We start from the raw sequence: 21016 nt of genomic DNA, 5'->3' as shown, positions 1-21016 counted from the left end.
ACGAGCTTCGCTTTCACGCTATACAGGTTGGTGAAACCTGTTTTTATATGCTAAAAAGACAAGTAACCGTTGTTAACTGCTGCTTCCACGCCCACAGGTGTTGTACGTCTTGTCGCGCGTACTAATGCCCTTTTCTCGCTACTCTTGTGTTGCGGTGACGTTGAAGCAAACCCAGGGCCTTCAAAAAAGACCCCTGGGCCACTAGATGATGTCGATAACAACGCAGCTTCTTCTGATGCGCGTCGTAAAGAAGTCATGGCAATGCTTTCTAAGATAAGTGCCCGTGGTGATTCATCTGCCGTTGAGCAGTCAAATTTGGCAAAGGCGATCGACGAGGTGAAAGCCAACCAGCAACTTGTGGCGAGAAATTATGCGAGATTGAAAAGTGGCTTTCAACGTTTGAACTGCGGACTAATTCGGTTGCTGACATTGCGAAGGAATTGCAGGTCACGAATGAAGCTATCGGTAGCATCACACAAACAAATGACGCGTTGGTGTCCTGTCTAAACGACCACGAGGATAGAGCCTGAAGGTGCTACTTAGTGTTTTTTGGTATGCCCGATAAAAATGAGACCTGGCAAGCTACTGAAGAGGCACTTACCAACTTTCTCTCTAGTAGCCTAGGCGCCGAGTTTGCCCCGAATGCAGTAGAAAAGGCCCATCGTTTAGGTGGTCCATACATACGTGAGAAAACTCGACCAGTGATAGTAAAATTGGCAAGCCTTAAAGCAAAAGAACTTGTGCTGGCACTTTGATCTAAGTTGAGAAGTCATAACGTCTCTGTAGCGGAGGATTACTGTCAGGCTACAAGAACAGCACGCAAGATGCTGCACAATTTCGCAAAATAATTGCCTGGCTGACCCGCTTTTCAGCTTCGTTACGACAAGCTCGTTGTTAACCACACAAACTATTCTTATAATGCTTTCGCGGGCATTGTTCACAAGACTACTGCGCATTCTCGCAGTAATGGTAGCGGATTCCGCATCGAAAATGGGGCGCACTCAACTTCCGATCACAGCCATGACCTTCACGCACGTTCATTGCCTGATACCGCACTTTTGTCACGTGCGCGGACATCTAATGCCTCCTCATAGCAATCAGCAAGGGGAAGTGGGAGTATCGTATCACGTCCTATATCGGTGCTCTACACGAACATCTGTAGTACAATGGGAAAGCGTGACGCTTTTGACGCTATTATCAATTCTTGAGAAGCCGACGTGATTGCCGTGACCGAGACTTGGTTGAATGGTCATGTTTGCGATAACAAAATTTTTACTATTTCCAAATCGTTGAACATTTACCGCCGCGATAGAGATGGAAGACAAGGTGGTGGTACTTTGCTTGCCATTTCGAAGCGTTTTAAGTCCTTTCTTATAAACGTGACGTCTACATTCAAAGTGATATGGTGCGGGGTGGTTGTGAATAATAAAACGCTTGTTCTTGGCGTCTGTTACCGCCCTCCAAATACAGACATCAGCTTTGTTCAGGAGTTTCACGATAACATTAATGAAATTACAAGGTGGTACCCATCTTCTTCGATAACTATTCTCGGTGACTTCAACTATCCTAACATAATCTGGGGGTCATCGTTACCAGAAGTCGTACCATTTTCTTCAAATGGCCAATGCTTTCTTGATACTTGCAACCTGTTTAATTTTACGCAGATGGTGAATAACCCAACACGCGTCACCAGTTCTTCATCGCACATTCTTGACTTGATTCTTACAACAATGCCCAAAAACATTCATGCACTAAACTCACTTTCTGGTCTCAGCGACCACTGTCTGCTACATTTTTACATACGCAACAGCATGCCAACTGCTACTGAGAAACGCAACGTTATCTATAACTACAATGCTACAATGCTGCAAACGTTGAGGCAATGAACCACGAACTCTATTTTACAACGCTTATCTACATGACTTCGATAATAGAACCATGCAGGAAAACTGGGATCTGTTTGTTAACAAAATCTGCGAACTTACTCATACCTTTGTTCTCTTAAAGTCTATACCTGTGAGCTCTTGCTCACCCTGGTACAATACATACATAAAGCGACTTTCTAACAAAAAGAAACGCTTGTTTCGTGCTGCGGAACTGCAGAGTACGGAGGAATGCTGGCGCACCTACGAACACTGGCGCACCAACGAAACTGCTGGCGAGTTTACTCGTCAGCAGTTTCGGATGCTAAGGCTAACTTTCTATCTAACACTCTGTCATCAATGCTTGTCAGCAACCATAGAAAGTTTTGGAAAACTATTAGAAATACCGACGACAGTGAAACTCTACTTGTTGACTTAGACGGCCTTCCCGTGTCTTCCGAGATGTGTGCAGCACGTCTTAACGAAAATTTTGCCCGGAACTTTTCAGTAGCGTCGACTTCTGCTACCGTCTCTTTACCAGCGCACCTATCCACAAACGTCTGTTACAGTGACTGAGGCCCATGGAATTGTAAAACTAATTGAATCACTCAGAGTGTCCGCTACTTGTGGTGTTGACAATACAAACGCAAGAATCCCTAAAAAAACTAAACATGCCTCATTTATGTTCCTGTGTAAAATATTCCAACAGTCTTTGAATGAAGGCGTGGTGCCACGCGTTTGGAAAGAGGCAAAGGTGGTTCCGCTACACAAGTCAGGAAACAAGCATTCTGCAACTAATTACCGACCTATTTCACCTATTTCTATACCATGCAAACTTTTGAAGCAGATAATCTTCTCTAACTTGGTCACCTTTCTAGAATCAAATTCGTTCTTTAGCACGTCACAGCATGGATTTAGGAAGTCATTCTCATGTGAAACGCAGTTGCTTTGTTTTACCCATTCGTTACATACCATTCTAGATCGGAGTTCACTGGTCGACTGCATTTTTTTTAGATTTTTTGAAGGCTTTTGACAAGATTAATCATCACCTACTACTATATAAGCTTAGGACCCTTAATATCGATGGTTGCATTCTTGCTTGGATCGAGGTTTTCTTAATTATTCACTCACAATTCGTTGTTTCTCACAACTACAGCTCACCCTCTTCTCCTGTCACTTCTGGTGTGCCCCAGGGTTCTTTGTAGGCCCCTTTACTATTCCTTATTTATATTAACCATTTCCCGATGTTGTAACTTCTTAGATTCACCTTTTTGCCGACGACTGCGTTGTTTACCTAGAAATTTCATCTAATTCAGACGCTATTTCTTTGAAAAGTGACAATAATAATATTGCCAGCTGGTGTAAAACTTGGCACATAGACCTCAACACTACCAAATGTAACGTTTTACGTATCTCACGAACTACCGGACCCTCTGCTAACTACATTTTAAATGACGTTGATCTACAGTTTGTAACTTCGTATAAATACTTGGGGATTCATATAAGATCTGACTTGAACTGGAAACATCATATTAACTATGTTATTAACAATAGCAACAATATGCTAGGGTACCTACGACCCAACTTTAGCCGTGCCCCTCAAGCTGTGAAATGAACAATGTATAAATCACTAGTTAGTCCAAAACTCGAATATGCATGCTCCATTTAGTCCCCTTTTCAACTGAACTTAACTCATTCGCTTGAAATGGTACAGAATAACACAGCACGCTTCATTCTATCTAACTACCATCGCACTAGCAGTGTTACGTCAATGAAACACAGCCTTTCGCTACAGCCACTTGGATCACGTCGCAAAGCAGCTCGTCGCATACTTTTTTACAAGATATTCGATCATCCACTTTTAAAAGCTCAGTTCATTACCACTCCATTCTATTACTCAGCTTGTTCAGATCATCAACATAAGGTACACGCATTAGCTGCCACACTAACACTTTCCATCATTCCTTCGTCCCCCGCACACCCAACGACTGGAACCACCTTCTCTGGCACATGATTTCCATGTCAAATCATGACTTGTTTTCTTCTACAATACAGAAGTACTTACGTGATGACGCTTGAAATGTATATTCTACATATATATTATTTTACTTTGTTTCCCTCATGTTTCTGATGATACTTACCCATGCAATCAGTGTACTGCCTAACATCGAATTTTTATGTCTTGTAATCTTCATTATTTTGATGTTACTATGTTGGCTCTTGTTTATAGTTTATTATTTTTTCTACCCCACTTCCCTCTGTAAAGTTATGTATGATCGAGGGTAAAATAAATGAAATAAATGAAATCACCTAGTACACCCTGATTTGGCGTATTCGCGTAAGCTCCTTGAGCAAGCCTACCTATTTCACGTTCTTCAATTTCTAATCTTGCTTGAACTTCTGATCTCATGCACAAGACCGCATTGCCGAACGTCAGACCAGGAACCATGACCCCTTTCTATATTCCTCTCACAACATTATACATATTGTAATTCCACAATGCCCTATTTTTCATCACTGCTGCATTCCTGTTACCTTTAGTCATTACGTATATTTTGTTTCCCTTAGGTACTCCGTCCCATTGCTTATCCTTAAGCTCAGATATTTGTATTTATCTGTTATCTCTAGCGTGACCTCCTGTATCCTGAGCTCACTACCTTCATTATCACTAAAATCATGACTGCTCATTTTTCCTTACTGAATGTGAAATCTAACCTATCTCCCTCATTACCGCAGATGTACATCAATCTTTGCAAATCTCCCTTGTTGTCGGCCATTAGCACTATATAATCTGCGTACATCAATGCTGGTAGTGCCTGTTCAATGAGTTTTCCTTGTTTGATGACAGAGAGGTTGAAGCCAAGTCCACTTCCTTGTAAGTTGGCCTCTAATCCTTGTAGGTACATCATGAATAACAAGGGTGACAGAGGACACCCCTGCCTAAGCCCCACGCGCCCCTGCGTACAGCGCCCCTTGCGGCATCGATCCACTTCGGGGACCGGTTTCCGCGGGCCCTTTTCACACCTACTCATTCTAGACACCCTAGCACCGGTTTGGTCCGTGCCATGTTGGTTTGCGGCACGGTGTAAAAATAGTTTAGGTGAGAGAACGGCGCATAGGGGAGACTTCGTAGGGAGAGGCGCATGCGGTTCTGGTTAGGAAACCTCTCCAGAGAGGGCGCGCTAAACTAGCCACCCACCACCGCCGCTTGCTCTCCCGCTGCATTGTTGCTGTCTTTTCATTCCACGCTGGACATGTCGTTGCTTGTTTTTCAGAACGTGCTCGCGTAAGTTCGCACTTCAACGTCCTTCGTTGTTCAGTGTACTAGTGTGCTTCGCGATATGGAAGTGCTTTGTACCCCACTGAAACACAGGCCGTACAAAGAAAAGTTTTCGCTTTTTACGCCACCGCAATATCAAGCCAAGCTTGAAGCATGGAGGTGGGCGATACCTCGCAAGAACCGCGTCCTTCCACAGACAGACCGTGTGTGCGAAAAGCATTTCGCCCCGCATTTTATTTTGAAAGCGTGGTCTGCAGAAATTAATGGCCACGTTCTGATGTCTGGCAGCAGAAGAGGAGGACTTTCAAAGGACGCCGTGCAATCTATTTTCAAAGGAGCGCCTAGTTACTTGTCTAAGAAGATAAGGAGTCCTCGAAAACAGTCGAGGTGGCATGCTTGCGGTGCAGCTTGCTCTGCGAGCACAGGCGGACCCGAAGCGGGACCAGCAGCAGGTTTCAAGCCGAGCAGTAAGCATCAACAGTCCCAAATTCAGATGCTAAAGTCAACGAAAACAGCGATGTCGTCGCGGCAAGTGACCCTGCCACATCACCTTTCGATGAAATGTTCTGCGCTGCGTCGACTTTGTGCCTTCCGACGCCATCGTGGGGTGTTCAACGCATTGACTTGGAAGGGTGTCGTGACCTCGTGTTCCACGACGCCTCTGTGCTGCCCGCAAGTGATAGGTCATGTGTGTTTTTCAACACAAAAAACTGTGCATGTGAAATGTGACATGGCTGTAAAAGTGCATATATTTGCCAAGCCAGTTGATTGTAGCGCAATGGGTGTAAATAATTTTGCTGCAACGGCATCGCAAATTCAACATATCTTGAAAACTGTTGATAGTGTAGATGTCTGTGGTGGAGGACCCAGTTTCAAGGATTTTCCTTCTCTGGCCCCGAGTCTGCTTTCATTGACTGCCAAAGCAAATGGAGGCATAAAAGGTGCCAAGTGTTGTTACCGAAGGGAAGCATATGTCGTACATGCAGCAGTCTCTTTGATACTCTCAGAACTCATGATTCATGCAAAGAGGCAGGCTGCTTGAGCGGAACAACGACAACCACTGAAGCGCATCAGGCTGTCTGTGTCGCCTACCAAGAAACACAAAGTTGACACCTTGCGTCAAGCAAGGTCCATTTGAAAGAAGGCACAAGCACGGCTACTGAAGCGCAACCAGCTAATTACTAAAGAAACCGGAAGAAAGTAAAGCTGGAATAATGAAACTGCAAGAAGAGGATATCGAAAAGAAACTTCAAGCTTTTGATATTCCACCGATGCAGCTTCTTCTTGTGCAAGAATGTATATCTGCAGCTAAGTGCACTACGAAGAATAACAGGCGCTATACAAATGACTGGCTACTCCTATGTCTTTTGCTTAACATCAGGAGCCCCTCTACTTACGCATTTTTACGAAGCAATAACATATTGCCGATGCCATTCACAACCACCATTAGAAGATATATAAACATGGTGGGGCTCAAATGTGGTTTTGATGAGAACTTTTTTAAAGCTCTCAAGATTAAATTGGCAAAGAAGACACCCCTTCAACGCAGAGGGATGCTTATTCTAGATGAGATACTGGTCAGGAAAGAGATGACTGTAAAATCGAAGAACATGACATATGCTGGTCTTGTTGACTATGGAGACCAAGGTGGACAATGCAATGAGCTGGCTGACCATGGTCTAGTGTTTGCTTTTGCCGCTTTTGCTGACAGCAATTTACAACCAGTGGCAGTATTTGCATCAAAAGGTGCAACTAAGGGTACACTCTTTGCACAGCTGTTGGTTCAGTGCATTTTGCATTTAGAGCAGGCAGGATTTTACGTTCATGGTGTGGTCTGTTACGGTGCATCTACCAATAGGGCCATGTGGAAGCAGCTTGGGGTAAGCGGTGCTCTAGGACATGTCGTAAATGCTTTCGAGCATCCCCTAGATCCATCCAGAAAAGTGCATGTTGTGGCAGATACCCCTCACTTGTTCAAGTGTATTAGAAATCGTCTTTATGATAAGAAAATATTGAAAGTAAATGGGAAAATTGTGAAGTGGTCATGCTATGATGCACTTTTTGTTGCTGACACGAAAAACGCAGCGGAGCTTAGGGTGTGTCCAAAGTTGACTTATTCGCATGTTAATCCATCACATATGCTCAAAATGCGAGTGAAATTGGCCAGACAAATTTTTAGCAACTCAGTTGCTAAGGGCATTTCTTTTTATGCAAGGGGAGGCACACCATGGCTTGAGAATGTGGAATCAACTCTGGAGTTTACGCTCCTAATGAATGATCTTTTTGATGCCCTCAATCGTCGCTTTGCTGCAGAAGGCCCCACCCTTGAATGCAAATACTTCCATGTTTTAGAGTCAGCATCTAGGTGGCTTGATAGCTGGGAGCAGAAAGTAGTGAGGGGTGAGATTCACAAAGATCTTTTTAACGCAGTCTACTGCTGAAGGCCTGCGTGTTACACTTAAGTCTGTTCAGAAACTGTCAGCATTTCTTCTGAAAGAATGCGAGTTCAAGTATTTCCTGTCAGCCAAAATGAACCAGGATCCGTTGAAATGCTTTTTTGGTATTATAAGACAAGCAGGTGGCCAAAATGAGCATCCAAAATTTCCGACATTTTTGCAGCTTTACTGCATGCTTTCCTTGTAATCTTTGCTCAAGCCACCAAAGTTTGGTAACTGTGTTGTTTTTGAGAAAAACCAATCTGCTTTGCTCAAGCCACCAACGGTGGTAATTTTAATGTCGTTTAAGGGCATTAAACGACATTACAACATTCTGGAACAAACTGAACGTCTGAAAAGCGCATTCCCATCCGCTCCAGGCGTCGTCTACCGACGACCACGTAACCTCAAAGACACACTTGTTGACTCTCAAATTAACACATCACCCCCCAATAATTCATGCCGACCTTGTTTAAACCCACGATGTCTTGTATGTAAGGCGATGCGAGAAACACACAAAGCAACCAGCACACAATCCAATTTTTCGATTAACATACGAGGAAACCTGACACGCGATTCCTTTAATGTGGTATACCTACTCGAATGCAAGTGTGTGGTATGCAGTACATCGGACAAACAAAAACACCATTTAGGATTCGCTTCATTAATCACAGAGCCCATGTGAAATCAGCCCCAAGTCTACCTCTATCAAAACATCTCAATCTTCCCGACCATGCATTCGACAAACTATCAGTAACGCTCTTAGAGACGGGATTTAAATCAAATCGAGAACGTGAACAATGAGAGTCATACCTTATCCAGCGATTTAACACCCTCGATAGAGGAATAAATGAAAATCCCGGTACACTTGCAGCAATTAAAGCATTAGAAAACAATAACGACAATAATGAAAATAGTAACTGTGTTCATGGCACTGCAGCTGCGAAAGGCGCTGGACAACTCAAAACGATTCCAAGTGTAACTACTCTTCCTAAGTGCAGCTGTCGTCTGTTTTCTGTTTTATTTTACTACCCAATCAATTGTGCCATGCATGACATGCCCAACAGCAACCCTGTGCACAGCCGGGAGGCGCCCACTGAACGCGTAATCCAGAAGCCGGCAAGGAATTCGCATTGCGCCGGCTTACCAGCTTCTGCCGCAATACGCGGCACCCCTCTTTCTACGATGAAATGTTGACGGGGCGCCGAGTAGTTAAAGGCTTAAAACTTCCTAAAATGCCCGCTTACCAGCCTCTTCCGCAATACGCGGCACTCCTCTTTCTACGACAAAATGTTGACAGGGCTCCGAGTAGTTAAAGGCTTAGAACTTCCTAAAAAAACTCTTTTTCGCCCCACACATAACCGCCAGTGCCAGGAGGCGCCGTCTTGTCGGGAAGAATGCGTTAGTGAAAGGAAGCATACACAGACAACTGACATCAAAAAGGTGAAGGGGAGAAAGAGGAGAGAGATGAAGGGGAAAGTGGAAGGAAGAGTGGATGGAGGGCGCCCGAAAGGAGTCCACCTTATATTCTTTTTCTCTTTTTTTCTTTTCTTCTTTCTTTCTATTTTCTATTTTTTTCTTTTTTTCTGTCTTTTCCCTCTTTCCTTTCCCTCTGATTTGAGATTGTATAAAGTTGAGCACCAACAAACTGTACCTTTAATCCTGATGAAGGCCAGACTCTAGGCCGAAACATATATATATATATATATATATATATATATATATATATATATATATATATATATATATATATATATATATATATATTATGAAGTGTCTTGGTACTCTTGGTTGCGACAGCGTTTAATTGAGGAAAGACCTCGCAAACGAACCGGCAGAGCCAGTACACAGACGATGACGATGACGATGACCCAGAGTGGCAATGAGGACAAAGAGACAAGCGGATGATGGTGATTGTGATCATGCAGGAATGAGGACGATGTAAGTAACAAATGCCCTCACTAATTTCCCCCACTTGGAAGCGGACACCCTCTCCGCCGTAAGTCAAAGTGACGGGGAACGTCGCGTGAAAGTTTTCATGCGACAAACGTGGACAATCTCTGTGCTGGGGTAGCGGCGGTCCGTTGGGGCGACGAGTGGTGTCACACGATAATTAACCGGCGAAGTCTGTTCTAAAACAATGTATGGCCCGATGAAGCGTGGTTGGAATTTGTCGCAGAGAGCAGGAGTGCGAATAGGTGTCAAAAGCAGCACCTCATCACCAGGTTGGAAAGACACAACGCGGTGGGATTCGTCATAGATGATCTTCCGCTCGTGCTGTCTCGCTTCAGTATTGGTGCGAGCCTGATGGCGAGACTGGGCCAGGCGGGAAATGTATTCTTCGCTAGAAGACTGACATGAATTCCCATGGCTGCTGAAGAAGGAGACGTCGAGAAAGGTAGTCGGGGTGCGTCCGTACACGAGGTAAAACGGTGAGTAGCAAGTTGTTCGCTGAACGGCAGTGTTGTAAGCGAATGTCAGGAATGGTAAAAGAGTATCCCAGTTTTTGTGGTCGGGTTGGACGTAAACGGCTATCATGTCTGCAAAGGTTCGGTGAAATCTTTCTGTGAGACCATTTGTCTGAGGGTGGTAGCTTGAAGGTGTCTTGTGAGTAGTTCCAGAAGCACGCAGTACTTCATTTACCATTTGTGACAAGAACACTTTGCCGCGATCACTAAGCAGTACACGAGGAGCCCCATGACGCAGGATTATGACGTGAAGAATAAAGTCTGCAACTTCCACAGCTGAGCCTGTAATAACAGAGGAAGTCTCAGCGTAGCGTGTCAGGTGGTCAATGGCGGTCACTATCCATCGTTTGCCAGCAGATGTGACGGGGAGAGGCCCGTAAAGGTCAACACCTACAACCTCGAAAGGCATTGAAGAGCACGGAAGTGGCTGTAGAGGTCCAGCAGGTGCTGACGTGGGGAGTTTACGACGCTGGCATGGGTAGCAGGAACCGACGTACCGAGCTACACTAGAAGAAAGGCCAGGCCAGTAATAACGACATTGAATGCGGTCAAGACTTTTTTTAAAACCAAGATGACCAGCAGTCAAGTCGTCATGGAAGGCTTCGAGCACCTGAAGTCGAAGAGAGCGTGGCAGTACAGAAACCCAGCGCTGATCGCCAGGGTGGTAGACGTGGCGGTAGAAAACCCCATTGTCCAGCTTCAAGTGCAGGAGTTGATGACGGAGTCGCGGGTTTGGTGGATGAGAAACTCCCGAAAGGTGGTCCATCATGCGTCTGCAGTATGAATCGGACCGCTGGTGGGAGATAAATGTTGGCTCGGGCGGTTGAGTTCTCACCAACGCTCATATGGGTAGTTGGAAGCGGGCAACGAGATAAAGCATTGGCGTCTTGATGTTTTCTGCCTGACTTGTAAGTTATGTCAAAGTCGTACTCCTGCAAGCGTAGTATCCACCGACCCAAGCGTCCGGACAAGTTCTTCAGTGTAGAAAGCCTGCATAAAGCATGGTGGTCCGTAACGATTGTGAAGTGACGGCCGTGGAGATAAGGACGAAACTTCTGGACCGACCAAACCACAGCCAAACACTCTTGCTCAGTTATAGTGTAGTTCTTTTCAGCAGGGGTGAGTACGCGACTGGCATATGCAACAACTTTCTCTAGGGAAGACTTGTCGCGTTGTAGAAGAATGGCCCCTATACCAATGCCGCTAGCGTCGGTATGAAGGGTAGTCGGTGCGGCTTCGTCAAAGTGGCAGAGCAGAGGTTCAGACGTGAGTGCCCGCTTCAACAGCTCGAATGCCGTTTGACATTCTTGAGACCACAGAACGGGGACGTTCGGAGCGAGTAGTTTGTGTAATGGAGCAGCAATAGAAGCGAAGTTCTAGATAAACCGGCGAAAATAGGAGGCAAGGCCAAGGAAACTGCCAAGCTCCTTTGGTTTTTCGGGAAGCGGAAAGTGAAGGACTGCAGAAATCTTGTCAGGGTCGGGCCGGATGCCATCTTTGCTAATGACATGTCCTAAGACCTTGATAGATTTGCTAGCGAAATATCATTTCTTAGTGTTTATTTGAAGCCCGGCGCCGGCAAGGCATGTCAGAACTTGATCCAGTCGTTCTAGGTGCTCAGGAAACGTTGACGAAAAAATAATAATGTCGTCCAGGTAGCAAAGGCAACTTTTCCATTTCAGGCGGCACAGCGTGGTATCTATCATGCGCTCAAAACTCGCGGGTGCCTTGCAGAGCCCGGAAGGCATCACGTTGAATTCATATAGCCCGTCGGGGGTTGCAAACGCCGTTTTCTCCTTATCGTCTTCATGCATGGGGATCTGCCAGTACCCAGAACGCAAGTCGATGCTTGAAAAAAAATTCCGCGCCTTGTAGGGAATCAAGGGCGTCGTCAATGCGTGACATAGGGTACACGTCCTTGCGTGTGATCTTATTGAGCGCCCGGTAGTCCACGCAAAAACGCACAGAGCCATCCTTTTTGCGGACCAAAACAATAGGAGACGACCAAGGACTAGATGAGGGACGGATGATTTCCCGTTTAAACATGTCCGCAACGTTTTCTTCTATAATTTCTCTTTCAGCTAGAGACACGCGGTAGGGTCGGCGGTGTACGATAGATGTCCCAACAGTTTGAATTCTATGTGCTGTAGTATTAGTGCGCCCAGCTTTGACGAGCAAAAATTGAAATAATTTGCATGTTTCTGTAACAATGCGAGCAGCTGCTGCCTCTGTGAATGTGTCAATTCGCTGCTGATAGTGGTGGTAAAGGCGGAGGAAGAAACATGCTCACCGAGGGAAGGTTCTTTGGATGCGATGGCCTGAAGTGGCGTGACAAATACAGGCTCGAAGTCGGCAACACGGGCCACAGTAGTGCCCTGTGGCAGTAAGATCTTCTCCGGCGTAGAGTTGACAGCGGTGACAAGTGCAGAGCCATTGCAAAAACGAGCGACACTGGACGGAAGAACTATACCTTTACGAACGCAAAGTGGTGACGGTGAGACCACTACATCACCGTGATAGATGTCATTGGACGTAATGCTGACAATTTGCTCTTGTAGTGGAGGCAGTTCGATGTCTTTCGCAGCGACCAGACGAGGTGGCTTGTGATTGTCGTCGTCAAGCATGTAGTCGGTGTCAGCGAGGTGAATGATGCGTTGTCCACAACAAATCGCCGCGGAAGCAGATGATAGAAAATGCCACCCTAAAATTAGTTGGTGAGAGCAGCGGGACAGGACAGCAAACTGGACATGATGGCAGATGCCGTCGATGAACATACGCACAGTACAAAACGCGGAAGGGCGAATGACGTTTCCCCTCTGGACAGCAACTAACGTGGGGCCATCGTATATATATATATATATATATATATATATATATATATATATATATATATATATATATATATATATATATATATATATATATGAGAAAGCAAGAAATAAAAATAATCCAGAAAGGGAATCCGGCGCGAAGAATCGAACCTAGAGACTCTAAATTGTGAGCGTGAGGCGTTAGCTACTTATCCACGAAGGAGCACCCATTTCACCATTTAAACGGCAAGCTAAATTTATATCTACCACTACCCGCTGGCAATCGGCATCTTGGGGAACTGCTGTAATGTTGTCGGCATTACCAGCGAGATGGCGTAATGAGCGCGCGTCGTCAGATTGTCCTGACGTGGCGGCGCGCGCTCTCATCTCCGATGCGTACTTTGCTCTGCGGAGAGGAGATGCTCTCGCGTGCGCTCTCTTATCTCGCGGTGGGGACAATCGTACGCACAGAGTTTTCACCGGAACGATGCTGTCATAGTTAACGGTTGCACAATGGTCACTGCACTTGTAGAATGGTCTCCGTTTGCGAAAAGGGCACGCTTTTATTCACAGCGAATTAACAGCTGAGATGCTTATTTGAGTACATCTGTACCTGTGAGTACGTTTCGTGCGTCAATTGTGCGTGATAAACGCGGGGTGCGTGTCGACCTCCTTGCAATATATTCTGCCCGTCACCTTCCAAGTTGTTGCTTTCGCGTTGATTGCATCGCCTTCGCGGCCAAGCTGTGACTTTTTTCCATTCCATTACATCAAAGGAAAAGTCGCGTGGGCCGTAGTTGTCTACCACCGCCTTCGCCGATGTCCATAATCACTATCACACGAAATAGGAAAAAAAAACTAAGTAAACCCGAAGCACCCAGGTTCCTGCGTACCAGCCCAGTATTTTACCACACAGCCACGCCGGTTCTTTGAAACTCCGTCGTAAACTGGCTTTAGGCAGACTTGATGTCGTGAAAGGAAGAGCGTTAATATGAGTAACAAAGCGATTTAAAACAGCGAAAAAACAACCAGGCGTCACACAATGCGAAGTAACGAGTAATTCATCGAATGCTCCAAACCATTGCGAAAGCCTCATTCATAACTCTTTATGGTCGTCAGCAAGAAAAAAAATCACATAATTTTTTTACGAGTGCCTGAGTGGGTAGCACGCTTCTGTGGAAAATGAAGTATGGCATAGTGAATGTCTGCTTACTACACAAAAATTATGATTATTCATGGCGCAATGGGTAAACTACAAGTGTACCAGTAGCAGTTACCCAATGAGAGTTTAATAAAGGCTCTAAAAGGCCGCACTTCCACTTTTCGCTGTGTTCATGCTGCGCGTTCCACGCAGGCCTGGTGGTTTTTTTTTTTTTTTTTTCGCGCTGAAGCACAGCAGCGCTTGTGACATAGAAGACTATTCAGATTCCCCTGATCCACTACACAGCTCCCGTGCTTTCTCACATTTACTACTTGTCTCTATCAACAAGCTCTTTTCCCCAAACTACTGCAAACGTCTGTTGTTGTATAAGGAAGGTGAGTGATCTTACAAGCTATCGGCCTATTTCAATATCACCCGTATTTTCAAAAGGCTCGAAGAAAATTAGTTCTATGACTCATGAATGTTGGCATTATCCTTAACGAAATATCTCAATCACAATGTCGTTTTCATGAAAGGCAGGTGGACGGTGACTGCTTTACTGACTCAAGTAATCCCTAAATCATTTGAGAATGACCTACGATGCATTGATGTCTACTGAGATTTTCCTATGGCCTTGGTGCGTTTTGTTTTTTATGTTTCACTTGAAAAGTGTCCAACGTATCCAATTCATGGCATTCAAGTTTTCCTTGAGGAATTTTACTTTGTGCACAACGATTCATTAACTTATCTACAGACAGCAAGCACAGTAATTCTGCAAGGTATTGCACAATACACAAATCTGTGTATAGAGAAATATCTAATCCAGACGATACAATTATCTTACAATCTGATCTTATTAGGCTAGAAGGAATGGTGTAGCCGCTGGCAAATGGAAATAAATGTAGAAAAAACCAAACACATAATGTTTAGTCCTACCCCCGAGACAGTTCCCGCTAACTACAAAATAAATGATACTCCAATAGATTCAGTTCAATCGTTTAAATATTTAGGTGTGTTCTTTACGGCGAATTTAAAGTATATGTGCCACATAGAATACATATCTACTAAAGGGTGCCCCGCCGCGGTGGTCTAGTGGCTAAGGTACTCGGCTGCTGACCCGCAGGTCGCGGGTTCGATTCCCGGCTGCGGCGGCTGCATTTCCGATGGAGGCGGAAATGTTGTAGGCCCGTGTGCTTAGATTTGGGCGCACGTTAAGGAACCCCAGGTGGTCGAAATTTCCGGAGCCCTCCAGTACGGCGTCTCTCATAATCATATGGTGGTTTTGGGACGTTAAACCCCATAAATCAATCATTATCTACTAAAGCCCTTAAAAAACTCGGCCTTCTCAAAAGGCGCCTACATTTAGCCACCAAGAAAACCAGGTTTCATGCATATAATTGTCTTACCTGGCCCTCACTAGAATACGGTTCAATCATATGACATCCTCAGGGCGCTAACCTAATTAACCTTTTGGAATCTGTCCAGAACAAGGCAACCCGGTTCATCGCGTCCTCGTACTCACGTTACCAAAGCGTACCTTCTTTAAAGAATTCACTTCATCTTCCCTCGCTTGCCATGCGCCGAAAGTTGGCTCGACTATCTTTTTTTCATTCGCTGTACCACAGTAGCACGCCGTTTTCCCAGCTTCATATCATTCCACCACCTCATATCTCCACCCGGATGGACCACACTTTCAAAGTTAAACCAATTTTCGCTAAAACAGAAAGATATAAAAACTCTCCTTTAGTCCTTGCAATCGCAGAATGGAACGCGTTACCTGCTCACATCGCAGAACTGTCCGATTCATCATCTTTTCAACATGCACTCAAAACCTTTCTTGAAGTTATTTGATGACGCATAAATCTTTATTTTGTTTTTCTTCTTCTTCTATGTTTCTCTCTGTATTTTTTTTTTGCACACTGTTGTTGAGTGTACTGATCGCGCTTTTTTGTTCTTGTTTACTGTTTTTAAAGTGCATTTCGCGTGAACCCCTTTTTTCATTCAATGTGATCTATTGTTGTTTGGCGTTGTTTCCGGATTGTACTTTCAGTTTCTCGATGCAGTAGACATGTATACCATCTCTGCCTTCATTTATGTTCTGTACTGTACTTGTGATCATAACCCCACTCTATCCCCCCTATGTAATGCCCATTCGGGCCTTTAGGGTATTTAAATGAATAAATAAATAAATAAATAAATCTATAATGTACGCCAATGCCTTCTCATGCGCAAAGACGCTATGATTACAGAACTACGTGAAAACACATATATTGAAGCTTTAGTATTTTTAATTGCACCACATCATGGAACATCTCTCTTTTCATAATAAAGTTGTAATCTTTCAAAATATGTGGGCATACTTTTACAAAAGCGTTAATTTCTTGAAGTTTCGGTGAGGCTGACGCGTTACTATTGTCAGACATAAATTATTGCCTTTAGATCACGACGTGTTTAGGGGCAGTTGTTTCAATTTATGCAAAAAAATAATTGCGTGAAACTTATAAGGGACATCACAAACAAGACTTGCCCCGCCGCGAAGGCTCTCGGCTGTTGACCCACAAGTCGCGGGATTGAATCCCGGCTGTGGTGGCAGCATTTTCGAGTGAAGAGAAAATGCGGTAGGATGCGGTAGGGCCATGTGCCCAGATTTCGGTGCACGTTAATTAACTCAAGGTGGTCGAAATTTCGGGGCCCTCAACTACGGCGCCTCTAATCATATGACGGTTTCGGGACGTTGAACTACAACAACTAGTATTATTTTACAGTGCACTGCCTTTTGACAAATGCAAAAGCAGCCAAAAAAAAAATAAAATATACAGGTTGAACAGTACAAGATTTGGCATCTAGAAAATATCGATTATGCCCTCGCTAATAATATCCCGGGTTTTATATTCCAAAACAACGAAATTATTTCGAGAGGGTTCAAAAATTTTGAGCATCTGGTATTCTTTAACGTGCACTGACATCGCATAGTTTCGCAATGAAATGCGACCGCCGCGGCCGAGCTCTGCGGCTCAGCAGCCGAGCACCTTCACCACGGCCGCGGATGAACTGTTAAAGCGCAAATAATTTACCCAATAAGAAATTTCATATTCTCTAGCGATAAGATACTGTCGCGAGATCGTGAAGTAAGCGAAGGCAGCAGCCGGCTTGTTCAAGATGCCACTCTAGCAGGCCGCACTTGTCGTGAACAGAGCGTCGGCTGTCTTTAAAACTGACAAACGCGCTGACCTATATGCATGCGCTATCAAATATTCTAGCGTTATCGCTGGCGGCCGCGTAAGCTCTGGGATAAGCTTAAGCTTGATTCATTCATATGTGGGGTTTAACGTCTCAAAACAACCATATGATTATGAGAGACGCCGTAGTGGAGGACTCCGGAAATTTTGACCACCTGGGGTTCTTTAACGTGCACCCAAATCTGAGCAAATGGGCCTACAACATTTCCGCCTCCATCGAAAATACAGCCGCCACAGCCGGGATTCGATCCCACGACCTGCGGGTCAGCAGCCGAGTACCTTAGCCATTAGACCACCGTGGCGAGGCTTGGGGACAAGCTTATCTGCCTTGCGCCCATTAGGAACAAAATGATCTACAAGATGGAAGCTTCTCGAATGCGTGATCTGCGCCGAGCATTGTTGACAGTCTTAGTGAGTGTAAACCGAGCACCGAAAACATTGCAAACGCACGTCGGAATACAAGCAATCATGATTTCGTAACCAGTATGCCTTGTTAGATGTTTTTGCCCCCGAAACTTATGCTATTCCGTATACTTGTTACCAACATCACCTGAAAATTTCTCTCTGTAGAACAAATTTTGGGTAACCAGTTTCGTGAACTAACGTGAAATTAAGGAAGTGCTTTTATCGTTATAACCAGTAAAATAAAGTTTAGGCCAGGGTTTTCCAAGCTTGTTAGTTGTAGGGAACCCTGATAAGCTACAATAAGTGACAACACCCTTCCCCGCTTCCGTTTATTTTTTTTTTCATTTTGATTTTTAGTCAACTTCTAGGCACGAGTTTTTTTTAACCTTCGGACTTTCCGCTTACGCTATCGACTCATGCATGTGTTCAAATGGCCGAAATGCGCATGCTGGTAATTTAAGGCCCCCGCGATTTAAGGCAACACGCTTCCCATTTTCGGAGTTTGGCTACAAACTGCTGGCGGAATTTATTGCGCAACTCGTGCATTTCTCTTACGCCTTGAGAGCTTCTTATTGCCACTTTGGCGTTCCCTATATCAATACGCAACTCGGGATCGCTAAGTCGTGCGTTAAGTTGGTAAGTGTGGATTATTTATCAGTGGCTCGCGTCACCCCAAGGAGAAGGAGCCCACGGAAGCGTTAGGTTCTGCGGAACCCACTTCTAGAAGCCATTGTTTAGGCGGCACTATCTATATTTTGTTTTGTATGCGTGCACATCTTAAGATGCCATTAGGGGACACTATTCATGTTTTTCACAATTTGTCTGCATATTATTTTTGCGTCCCGTGGCAATGAGAAACTGCTTACGTATATTCGTTTCTGTGAATTGGTACGTGCCAATTTCTACTGCGGCAAACATGTCATTGATTCCCTTAAGGGAGGTACCTCCTTCAGATGAAATTGAAGTCTCACTCTCGAGGGAAAGCGCTTGCACGTGTGCGTGTTCTTACCAGCGCCTTTTTTTTTTTTTCGCAGAGGGAATCTTTCCACTATGCGGCCTCTGAACCACTCACGTTCACGTGAGAAAGATCACGGGCTCGCTATCAATTTGCGAAAGAGGAGAACGAGAGCTGCAATTAAATTAATCAAAAAGTTCCTCTTCCTTCGTTTTTTTAGAGAGTATTTTATAAAGCTCCTTTCTCTCTAGCTTCAGATGCAGGAGGGTTCTTTTAGGAAGACGACAGGGGCCGCAGTGTTCTCGCAAAATATCCGCATCGTCTAAGAAGAGAACGCGCTGTATGCCGATGCGTCCTTGACAGGCCACAGTAGGTGTCCTGTCACGACTATGCAATGCCATGAAACGGGCGTTTGACAAGCTCTCGTGCTACAATATGTTCACTAAAATAATATTCAACGCGAAAACCCCAGAATTTCGAAAAGTAGTGAACCTTGACCAGCGAGCTGAGCAAAGTACGAACTCACCTACAGCAGTCAGCAGGGTGCTGTCCAGAAACAGTGAGATGCAGACAGCGGAGAACAGCCACGTCGCAGGCTTTGACCGAACCACCTCCAGTAGTGACGCTGCGCAAACATTTCTTTCAAATAATAGCGCCTCTTTCAAGCTTGTAGGTGTTCAAGAACCAGGGCGTGGGTGAGAAGTCACTCACTACTGCTACCAGCCAAGTTTTGGCCCCACGATAAAAGCAATATAACCCTATTCTACCCGACGCATCATTTTTATTACCTTACGCTTTAAAATATTAAAGCGTAGGGTTATATTATTTTTTATTACCCAACGCTTTAAAATAGCACCTTGAAATAACGATACCGTGCAGACTAAGAGATGCTGGAGTTGGTAGTAACTTAGAGCACTGAAAATTAGTTTTTCAGCCAGCGTGAAAAAGTGATTGCGTATTTCGATCACTTTTAAGCTGTGTATTTGTTTCCAGCTCAATTAACAAGAGACAACAGTTTTGCTGACATTGTATCACAGTGGTTGTTAACTGCAGCCTTCTACGCATGCCTATGCTCTTTTTTTCGCTCATATACGTAAGCCACTCCACTATGAAAACATTGTTGAAAGTGAGCACTCTTTTCTATCCTTGTTTTGTCGCTTGCGTAGTTACGCTGTAACTACTTCTAGGTTGCGCTCTTCGTACATTCAGTTTTGTCCTACACACTTGCCCAAGTTCTCACGCTTCATAATTTGAAGAGAGATTCAGGAGCCTACAACACAGCAGATGCGTGGAAAAGGGTGTGCTGTACTTTATCATGGAAAGAGCGTTGACTCGAACTTAAAAAAAAAAGGTAGCAGACTCATCATCAATTATAGGGCTGTTACCGTAAGCGGCATGGTCACAAGTACCGTTATTCAAGACGGCATTGATGCAGAAAAAAATATAGCAGATCCGACGTTCCTTGCGTAGGAATCAATGCTATGCGATGCATGCATAGTGAAAATGACTGCACTCTAAAAACATTTACACCCTACACGCTGTAAAATAGGTGTACGCATTGAAAGCACTCATTTTAACACCCTTTTTACACTCCATTTTTAAAATTTGAGGTGTTCGTAAATAAAACACCATCAAAACACCCCATTTACGCTCTTATATTTGGGGTGTTAAGAACAAGGATACAAATGATTGATTGATATGTGGGGTTTAATGTCCCAAAACCACCATATGATGATGAGAGACACTGTAGTGGAGGGCTCCAGAAATTTCGACCACCTGTGGTTCTTTAACGTGCCCCCAAATCTGAGCACACGTGCCTACAAGGCTACAAATGCACGACATATTTGGGCAGTTTTGCTTATACTGTTAGTATACATTAACCATCTTGATACCAGCAAGGCTCCTACTACTAGCTGCTTGCGGGTCTAGTAATGAATCGAAGCAGGAAGTAATGTGACCGAAACGCAGTTATCATCAATAAAGCACGCAAACTATTTTATAAGACGGAAGATACAATAGGAGCACCGCTTGTCGAATAAAGTAAGGGCCAATTCTCCTGTATGTTTCTTTCATCTGTGTCATTTGCGTGATTAGTCAACCCTAACAAAGTGCACTGGTTTGCCTGAACAAGGTAACGTTGCGCACATTGGAGTAGCCATTCATTGAACACTCCCCCCCTCCCCCGTGCCCCATAAGATCGAAGCTTTTAAAGCTGGAAATAAAACGTCCGCCGCCTGCAAAAAAACAACAGCACAGTTGTTTAGCCAAAACCACCACGTCAGCAGGCCATCAGGTCCCTTAAAAACGAACATTGACGTCATGTATTTTTAGCAGGCACGTTTTATTTAATTACAGTAGCAAATGTTCCTCTTCATGTGTCATTAAAAGTTTATTGATTGATATGTGGGGTTTAACGTTCCA

The 21016-nt window shown here is 44.5% G+C and overlaps 1 protein-coding gene across 1 annotated transcript in view; it reads right to left on the bottom strand.

Annotated features, from left to right (window-relative positions):
* The window catches only part of LOC142777129 (synaptic vesicular amine transporter-like), a 110052-nt gene extending 90837 nt beyond the window's left edge, over window positions 1-19215 (bottom strand). Inside the window, exon 1 of the mRNA XM_075881463.1 lies at window positions 19122-19215. The gene's annotated coding sequence lies outside the window, so the exon portion shown is untranslated. The remainder of the gene's footprint in view (window positions 1-19121) is intronic.
* Between the last annotated feature and the right edge of the window lie 1801 nt (window positions 19216-21016).

This window comes from Rhipicephalus microplus, chromosome X (assembly GCF_043290135.1).
Source record: "Rhipicephalus microplus isolate Deutch F79 chromosome X, USDA_Rmic, whole genome shotgun sequence".
Taxonomy (NCBI): Eukaryota; Metazoa; Arthropoda; class Arachnida; order Ixodida; family Ixodidae; genus Rhipicephalus; species Rhipicephalus microplus.
The sequence above is the reverse complement of the archived record's forward strand: the minus strand, read 5'-3'. Positions and strand labels throughout refer to the sequence as shown.